Here is an 11,070-nt window from a genome sequence, read left to right as displayed (position 1 = left end):
GAAAAATAATTCCCTAACATTGTCAAAGGTTGATGGTTTCCCCGATCCATGCACGATACACTAGGTCATATCATATAAGTGAACAGTTATAAATTATCTGCCATCATAACGGAAAAGACGGAACATTCCAAAGTGATTCTTCTCTTTTATAAAAGCACGCATATTAAAAATCCTTAAATGCCAACTACGAGATAAATCGTATAGGCAACAGTGCTGCCATGTGTGATTCTAGAGTTTTAATGTCAAGACGAAAAGTTAGAATCAGTAATCTTTTGTTATAAACATTAACAACGAGGCATTTATTTCGTTCAGTAATTGTAAATAAGCAGTACATTGTCCACTTCGCTCGCATTTGACACTACTGTTGGCTTATTTGTTTCCTTATTATAGCTTATACCTATTATCACCATATTTAAGGTCGCTTCCATCTCATTTGGATTATTTAACGGTAGACTCCTGATTGGCCAGTTCTTGGCCTATTCTTATGTTGAGACCTGATCATGATCCCAAGTTTGTGTCTTTAAGGCACCTCACAACGCTCGACATTAACGCTTGATTTAACCCAAGAATCTGATTCTAAAACCACGACCACCGTATCCTAGTTTACTCCAAATACCTTTGATATAACAGCCTATAGATAATCTAGTTTGAGGGAACAAAGCACAGTCAGTCTGCTTTGTTGCCATTTGGGTAAATGCCGATCCCGACAAGAGGATAACGACTATACAATGTTCTCAGCAATCGAATTCGAACGCATGTAATATATATGTATTTTGGAGTTGTGTTCTTGTATGCAAAAAACTGGAATATAGTAGCATTCCAGTTTTGCCTACGGTTCGCATTTCAGATTTGATACGGCATTCTCTGATCGAGGTACTAACTGACAGAATACTCTGTTCTACACCTGATACATGGATATCAGAACATTACTAATATATACTTTTTCCTCTTTTAATCTACACTCATATTGTCTGTGGAATTCAGCCAGAAATAAAAACAACAAAAATATGACCGCGGATTATGATTAACTTCACAGTTTGTAGCGGAGTTTCGAGAGCCATCTCTCATTGCCGTTGGAGCATCATAATAAACCTTCTAGAAATCATGAATGTTTAACATACAGCTACGACTTACATCCCTTGAACCCAACAGCACCGCTGTTAAGATTTTTTATAGCCTCGACATTTTCACTAACAGTATAGTAGCTCCATCAAACTGAATCGAGGAACACCTATCTCAAAGCGCCAAAAAAAATCATCACAAACTGAATCGCGAGTTACCTATATCAAAGGGCAATAAGATCAACGCAGACTAAATCGCGGACCACCACAAACTTAATCGCGGTACACCAATAGCACAGCGCAATAAAATCAACGAAGACTGAATCGCGGTAAAACAGTCAGAGCGCAATAAAATCATCAAAAAGGAACCCACTTTTCTGAATATTTTTGTTTATCATTTTGTGAAGGGAACTGGTGTATGACAATGTCCGATGTTTATCATAGATGGCTCATATAAAGCAATACAAAGACCTGTGTCTTGTGCCTATAACAAGCTCCAATATATTATCAATAATCTATTTTGAAATACATTTACAAACTAATACCATACACAAATTTTGGCTTTGAAGCAAATGCCATTAGCTTCAAATGCTTTCCAAACACCTGTTGCCTCGTTATTTGTGATTTATTTACCTGATAGGAGAAAAGTAGCCGGTGTAGTTTTATGATTTAATTTGCAAGTGAGTATAGATTCGCAGGGATGTGTCACAGAACATGAACTGCGAAATCCGTTTGTTACAACACTGCACGGACGTTTATGTACCATCAGACATTGCAGCTAAGTACTCGATGCACATAATGGTTATAGCTAGTGGAACAATCGACTTATTAATGTGGTATAAGGGTTTTCTCGTGGTCGGTTATCAAACAGTGTAATGTAATTTTTCCACAACAATAACTTGGATGGATTACGAATTCTGTGACAATGTTAATTTTCGGAATAGTTATTGGCTTGAACTCGCATTAATAAATTAATTATCACTGAAGTATGGCAACATAACGGTATGGGCTTTATTGTGCAAAGCATCGATGGGTCATCTGAATATGAGTAAAAAATGGAAAATGAAAAGTCTCACTGGCAGCTGGACGAAATTATTTCCTGTCACAAAGCAACAACCCACCATTAAAAATCAGTGACTATTTTGTATTACGGACATCAAAATCTGGCATGTTCTTATCCAGCTCTCGCAGGTTCTGTTGATAACTGACGGGAGTGAGCGGAATTCTCTGATCTCTGGTGTCCATTTTACATAGAGGATATTACGAACGTGAAACAAAATGCCATGGAGGCACATACTGTAGGTTCTAGATACATCGACGCCATGATAATTACGATTTCCTTGGCGTTACACCCTCTTTGTAAAACGGACGCCTGACTGGTTTTCTTTGTTAATACTCACCTAACGGGATCTGGGCTAGTCCTTACATGTTTCCTCCACCGATACACATGTGTTGTGCATCTCAGCTAACTGGATCTGGGCTAGCCCTTACATGTTTCATCCATCAATAGACCTGGCTGCTTTCGCATAGATCAAAATATTCTTGAATACGCTGTTAAATAAACCGAATTTAAATAGTAAGTGAATTCATCCTAAAATGCCAAAGCATTGACCAACGAAGGACCAACGACTTAATCAACTGACTCGATAGTCCATCTTTGTAACGACCAAACATACCTGCCGTTAGAGAGCAAACCTTAAAAGTAACAAAACGGCAACTAACCAACATTAGAAGTGGTTCGGCGGCTCCTGACTAAAGTTTTCTTCCCTCTGATATCTTTACAACTGGGCGCCGTGCAAGACTGAAACAGTAACCCTTTTCGCAATTCAAGAATTGGTACTTCATTCAGTGACGGTTTTACGTTTTTATCCAGCAGTCTTTGTTCTAAAGACCCTTTCCTGAGTCTGCAATTGGGTACCAAATACTGCTTTATTTAACCGCTCATTTGTGATGTCTACAACAGGTTGCTCATCGGTGCTAAATGCAATGACCCAACCAACCCAGCCCCATATATACCCAGCAGCATTACAGGATACCTGCGTCATTTTTTTGACCTCGTCATTTTTTTTTTCATTCAAAATGTTACGTCTAACGCAAGAGTTAAAAGCATTGAGACTGCACACTTTTGCCTTTTTACATGGAGCATGTATTAGTGTATATCATGATCTTTATATAAACTCATGGTTTATTGTGTATAGCTGGGAACCTTCCCTGATCTTCTTATATGTATATATCCAGCATCTTGGTAGCGGATGCCCTATAAATCCAAGCGTTCATTATCTCCTCAGACGATCTAAAGGCTTATCACATGTAAACAGAGCCATCACGCCATTTCTGTGTCCTTCCATGCGGATCATCCGGGGTTCTCTGGTATCGTATGGCTTCAAAGCATTCGTTCTTAGAGAGGAAAAGATGCACAGTATTTCTCCACTGACGACGTATCAGACAGCTCAACTGAATGCTATTCTGTCTCGCAGATTGTCGTATCAATCCATCTGTTTACCTGTTTGACATTAAGGCAACTCACTGCTATTTTGGACACAATAATATCTATCTATTAGTTGTGTAGCTCTACCTTAAACCGGTCCGTTGGGGGTTGAAATCCTATCTAACAGCTCAGGCTACTTCAGAACACATATTTTGCTCATTCTTCATACGCTTCTAGCAGGGTTGGAAAATATATATACATCAGCATCTTGACCGCACGGCAGACATACTTATGCAATAAACTGCATATGTGATTTATTAATCATTTTTCTCCTTATTGCTCCATGGACGTCCATGTATGTTAAAGAGAGAAACTGTAGTACCATCTGGAGTATCGAAAGCCATGTATATAGTTCACATGATTTCTACAAATAGGTTCAAATGAAAAAGACGATATAAACATGCCATGCGACATTTGCAGAAATGATCACCTGCAGAGTTTACAATCTTCTATATGTTAGTATTCACAGGTTAATACAGCCGTAAAAGGTTGAAGAACTCGCGCCCAACTTCCAGCCAGCCACGCTCACCCCTACTCCACCCCCAAACACGCACGTGTCCGTGTACAAGGAATGCTTCAAACCCTTAATATTAAAAATTAAAAATATCTAAAAAAAATTTAAAATAGTTCTATACACACAGAGGGATAGTGAAACACAATTCCTCGTCACGACTGATTTATCTTATCATACAGCTTTCTTTGAACATTCGATATCCGCGCTCAATTTGATGCAGCTTGAGTGTTACATTCAAAATAAATCCTTGGGCATCAGTGGTGACAATACATGCATTGTGCAAACCTTCTTCAAATGTGTGTAATGATTATAAAGGAAGGATACGCAAGGAGAGAGAGTCAATCGCCAGTGGTAATTTGAGTAGGTACACTGTAACTCCGCGACAGGTCAGCCGGTATTGTCTCGTCTTACTAACAACCCTGAAGAGTGGAAGCCAATAGCTGGCATGTCCAGACAAGATCAAGACACGTCTAGTGTGGCTTCTACCGTAGGTCGATTCCACGCCAAACTAGTGGGGCTAAATAGAGGTAATACAGGTAGATAGTTGTCCATGGCGACCCGACTAAATTGGTCCACTTGCATGGACACCTGCCTCTTCAAGTCTTTCGTGCATATCTCCAGGCTACGCCTGATACATCTTACCGTATATAACGTCTAGAATGTGTGGGTGACAGTAATTTGGCCACCATTATTTCTCATCGACTGTCACTTATGTTTCCTGGTCATATTCCAAGATTTCTTTGGTGTTTGCGTTTTTGACATGGACGTTTTGTACACATCAGGGTGTCTTGCACTTCATAAACAATGATAAGTACACACCTAGTAACAGTTTATCATAAACCAACACCATGTGGGAAGTTATAAAGGAAAATTCGACATAGCCAATATGATAGCATAGTCAAGAAAGATTTAGTAAAACCTTTAGAGGATTATATATTAGTTTATATATTCATTTGTTTCTCATATATAATGTTTCAAATAAGGCGGAGATCAATCTCAAATGGAGGAAACCTGGAACAAGTGAGGGAAAGCGCCGAGCCTCATTGTGTACCTGACAGCATCCTAACCTAAAGCCGTATCCGAAACCAACAGAATATGCATCAACTTGGGCAACTAGACATGTTTTGCCCAACCGTATTGATTACTCCGCCAGAGAGATTCCGTCTTATATACACCTTATATTGCTTATACACCATAAAACATCGTCCATGGCGGGATTTACTTTTGGGCCAAACCGGAAGCAGAAAGATGTAAATATAAGAAAAGAAATCTGAGTAACAGCGTCCCTGTTGGCTTAGTCGGTTAGCGCGCTAGCGCAGCGTTATGACCCAGAAGCCTCTCACCGATGCGGTCGCTGTGAGTTCAAGTCCAGCTCATGCTGGCTTCCTCTCCGGCCGTAAGTGGGAAGGTCTGGCAGCAACCTGTGGATGGTCGTGGGTTTCCCTCCCACCCTAATGCTGGCCGTTGTTGTATAAGTGAAATATTCTTGAGTACGGCGTAAAACATCAATCAAATAAATAAATATTTATTGTATTTGACCTAAAAGCCTGGGGCTAGTTACCCATCCTGTTGAATAAACTCGCTACGTTAGGCATACGAAAAGTTACAAATCAGAACGTCACACATAATCATGAAGCAGAGTGCCAGAGATTCTGACGCTCTCTCTATATATACTTAAAAAAGAATTACATTTATTGTAAAACTTAAGAAATGTAGAGTGAACCAGTTTTATGGAATAACCTTGACACACTAGTTTTACCATTAATAACTTATGACGTTGATCGTCACATAACACACAGGGTCTAACTAATGCTACAAGGCGAGATATGCACACGCTATACGCAGAACCCTTCAGTATAATGCTATCCAAATAAGGATGATTTACATGTCAGAATTGAAACTATCCTTCTTGTCGTAAAGTCTACGAGAGAGGAAACTATTTTGGCCATTGTACAATCTGTGGAGTGTGTGATTAAATTTACGCGCTTAGAACATTCCTTTGGACATTACTGAAAACCGTTGACGTAACTGAAGACAGTTGACTCCTTTTCTTTACATGGTTCCATCCTAATGTCTTACTTCATTTATTCTCTAGTTCTTGAACCGTTGGAATAAAATCCTAACTTAGGTAAAAATACAAGAGGCAGAATTTCACCGATTATGTGTGACCATTTGCCAACCATCATACTGTCGTACCTGATCTGGCTTTACTTTCTTACTTGCTACAATCTTTCATAATTGGTGATTTACGTCGAACGTTGTAGGAATTGGCATTGGAATGTAAAACTTGTCACACGCCCGGCAGTAGGACCGACGGTACAATACGACCTTACAAGAGAAACTGATACATTGTTACTCCGCAATCCATTCATGACGCCTCGAGCTCAACAACGGCCCCTGCTTCACACGGGCGTCACTTCACGGGATTAAAAAATACGCCGCGTGCCCATTTGTATTGACCGGGAACGTCCACTATGGCCACACGAATGTCTGTTTCAGCGCTTAGGTGTCAATACACCATCACAGAAGTGAGACATATATTCTTTATTATGGACAAGGTAAAAAATATTGCATGATTTTAATTTCTGACTTAAAATATCTTCTTAACTCTTTTGTGGTTTGTGTTGAACGTTGTTTTGGAAAATGGTCGTGCGATATTGACCTGGATCGTCCATGCATGGTTAACAATTGGTATACATCTGTATGTTAATATGACGCCTGATTATTTAATTGTGGAGAAGACGTCCACATTAGACCATGATCTAGCTTAATCGTAGTTTGTCTGCCGGCTTCCAAACGGTCTAATAAAACCATTGTTGATTAATGGCAGGTCTGATCATTGATTTATGAGCAAAGGCTAGGTCGACAAACCAGATATATGTGGACGTGCCTTATACAAGTGTGTTGGTGAGGATGTAGTATCGCTCACTTGGCTGATATTAAAATTTGATCTTGCGGGCTTCGGATCTAGTTTCCTCAATATATCAATTATAATGAGAGAAAAGAGGAGAAGTCCACCGTTTTAATGGCTTCTTAACTCCGAGTTTAGAACTAACATTATAAATCAGTAGTTTTACTTCCACTGCCATGGTGAAATCTCTTAATGGAAGACCGTCGTTATGAATCACTAAATAAGGACAAAAGCAATCCTTGACCAGTCACTGTCATATGATCTCAAGCATCCACATGTGTGCGCTTGCGCGCGTCTGTTGTTCAGTGCTCATTAAACCGTGTATTACATGTTTCTCGATTATGTCGATTATTTATTTATTTGATTGAGCTTTTACTTCGCACTAAGTAACACTTACCTCAAACGACGCCCGTGAGAATTATGAGTATATAAAAAAGCACGTGTCTCCCAGGAAACCACCACCCTATCAGACAAAAACCAATCCGCCAAAACAGCAAGAGCGTGATTCGAACACGCGGGTCAAAGACCTTGCTGTTTTCAGTGAGAGTCCCGCCCTAAACGACAGAGGCTGCTCCTTTTATTTAAACAGCCCCCTGTGATCATATGAAGTGAAGTAGATTTATATGCATGATTTAGTTTATCACATTTTCCCTTTCATTTTTATATATTATTTCCTCATAGTTTGAAAATTAAATATATTTCGAACGATCGAATTCTATGAACTATGTAAAAACAGTAAAGAAAAAAGAGTGTAATCAAATTTCTCTGTGTAAATGACAGTAATTTTCTATGTATCGAAAATAACAAATAATTGCATTGAGGAAATAATTTATTTAATATTTATCTTTCTATTTAATCTGAGACAAAAATTTGGGGGAAATTTGTTTGTTGTAGCTGAACATAAATACCAGTGGAAATATCTACTTAACAGTGATCCTCGCACTTTGTAACAATTATAGATATTCGTGAGTGGCTAATTTTAAACTCCCGTCCAGTGACCCATGATTGACCACTGCTGACGTCCCATTGCTGTTTGACCACTGCTGACGTATTGCTGGTCACTGCGCTCGTACTTACTGGAAAAGGTTTTTTTCTGGGGAATTGCGCGTGACCTTATAGTCACAACCTCGCGGTAGCCGGAAATAAAAGAAGCTTTGTTTTAGTCTTTTCTGTGTTATTTCCGTGTATCACAATCAGATTGAAACTTTAATCGGAAACAATGAACAAATATAGCCAGTAGTAATGTGACAGTTTGGGGGAACGCGGTCATGCGGCGTGTGGTAAGCCACCAAATTTTCCCGCCACAAAGCGGCAAATTCTTCACACACTCTTCACGATTCGGGAAATTCACCCCACGTGGTTTGGAGCCTTACATCTGTTTATAAGAGAGCTTCCTGCGGCGTGAGCGGATTAAAAGGTGTTAGAATCCAGAGTTGTGGTGATGCTCACAGAGCGAGGTGTGAACAAGTGGTTATGCGGTTTAAATGTACAAAAGAATTAATTTTTAAAAAGTCGTGATGGTAAATTGTTTGCTGTGTCCGCGTCTTAAGACTAACCCCGTAGCTGTCTATCTAATCACTTATTTCTCTATGCACAGTCTGTCAGGTTTTCTATTGGTACATCCACACTGTTCATGTACTGGCCACAAAATAGCCATCATAAAGATGTTAACTGAATATAGCTCAGAAAGGCCAAAATTCAAGAGTCTTGTGAATGCTAGTTTGTGTAAAGGATTGTTTATTTATTTGATTGGTGTTTTATGCGGTACTCAAGAATATTTCACTTATACGACGGTGGCCAGGATTATGGTCATATTATATATATATATATATATATATATATATATATTATATATATATATATATATATATATATATATATATATATATATATGACCTCGTACATTAAGGAATTTTAATCTGACAGCAGCAGATGTTCCAAATACAATTAAAAATGTTTTTACGTTTAAATAGCATAGGTAATCCCCCCTCCACCCCCGTGTATATTGCTGTATTTTTGATGTTTGATTTTTATGTTCGCAGAAAATTTCGGGGGAAAAACAGCCTACAGTCTTTTGACAGCTTTCAGACTGGTAATTTATTTAAAAACGTAAATCTAGATATGCTTATCATTTTCCAGAATATAGATTTTGATTTCCTTATGTTTCACATGGATAAGCATTGTAATACTGACAGATAAAAATGACTTGTATAAGGTTGTCTCGTTGAACATCATTCAACTGACCCTTATAATTTATTATATAGCTGAAATTAGAACTGGTATTGTAATCTTCTAGCAGCATAAAAGCATGACCACTTCATCTATTAAAAAAAAATTAATAACAGCTTAGTAAATTTTAAACGAGGGAAAGAGTCAACTACATACACTGTTCTGTGAATGAGCCATTATCACTCCACATATTACACTACAGTTTTAGCCGCCATTCCGCAGTCTGATTTGAGTCAAAGAAAAGCTTTGCAGAATGAATCCTATATAGCTACTTCCATATTTCTTACATGTCATCTATATCAACGTTAAGCAACTGTTAATAATGAACAACAAATGAATTGTAACAGGAGTGTGTGGTCGATTGGTACCTGAGTTGGCTAAATCCAAAGTGTTTAAAGATACTATTTAACAACACCAAAGCTTGTAATATCGTTGTCCTCCGAGTATAGCTTTGCCATTACAACTTTCAGAGTGTGTAGGTGTGTGAGGGGAAGACAAAGACTTCATTTCCAGACGAGACGAGAGGGAATACAGCAACACCATATACATGTTCTTATCGGAAACCTAGGTCTTGATATTTTGACAGGTCTGTGGCAGCGCAAATTCTCCTTCCTCTGAGGACTCACCCCAGATCGGCTTAGACCATTGCCCAGGGCTAGCAGAAATCATTATGTGGACATGCATTACAATCCCATACAGAATTATAATGGTTCACACGCTTGAGATGGTAAAAGCCACGTCACAGCACTGCGTAAAGCATTACAACCGCGACAATTCTTCGTCAACACAATTAACTGTCCACCTTCCTATCCATTTGGCCCAGATCTTGACATTCTGTGTTGTCACCCTATTAAACCATCACTACAACCCAAATTTCTCACATACCTATATGTAAACCCATTTCGAGCACCCACTAAATCAAGTCTCCCATCCATTTCCTCGATTGTACATGCTGTCGCCAGCCCTAATGTCTATTTACCACCATCCCCATTCCCTCTGGCCTCAGCTGTCTTGGCCATACCACCTCTAAGTCAACTGACTTACCTTTTGCCATCCAATCTAGTTACGTAAAGCCGCGTCACCTGTTACTATCGTACATCAGTAACAGAAGAAAGTACGTCTGGAATATGACATTTGATAGGTTACTGCGCAGGTGTGAGAATTATTGTTCACATATCACTTATAAACACGTATGTGCCACTCGGGTAAGTACCTAGAAAATGCACAGAGGTTAATATTGTTTTGTCGAAGAAAAAGATACGAAATTCATGATGTAGTGGACAGACTTTGTCTGGAGAGATGCATTATTTACTCATCTGCAATATATAAATGAGAGCGATACATTTCATAATAACCGTGTTACATAAATGTTATTTGCAGTGCCTGTATCCAGGTATTCGATACATTATCTATGGATTTCAATACATCATGTATGGATAGAAACGATCTGCTTTACATATCAGTCATTCAGTATCACAAAGGCGTCACTTTGCATTGGATCCAGCAAATGTATTATTTAGACTATAGACAAGCACATAGTCCACAATGACTGAGTATTGGCAAGGCATGTATTTTGAATCTTTCTCAATCAATTTCTCAAATCTATAACACCTAATAAATAATGCACTTTTAGCTATAATTTTTGTTATGCCATAGCGTGATTGCGTGAAAGTTGCTAATTAGCATCGAACTGTTAGGACAAAGTCCCAAAAGAGGTAAAACTGCATGAGACCGGTTTCACCGGTTGCCTTTCACCATTTGCCAACTATGACACTGCCTTCGCTGCTCTGGTTTTATTCTCTGTGCTGTAGTCTTTCATATTTACAACCTACTTATCTCGACATTTAAAATGTGAACAAAACTGAAA

Source organism: Liolophura sinensis, chromosome 6 (assembly GCF_032854445.1).
Source record: "Liolophura sinensis isolate JHLJ2023 chromosome 6, CUHK_Ljap_v2, whole genome shotgun sequence".
NCBI lineage: Eukaryota > Metazoa > Mollusca > Polyplacophora > Chitonida > Chitonidae > Liolophura > Liolophura sinensis.
This window is presented reverse-complemented; position numbering follows the sequence as displayed.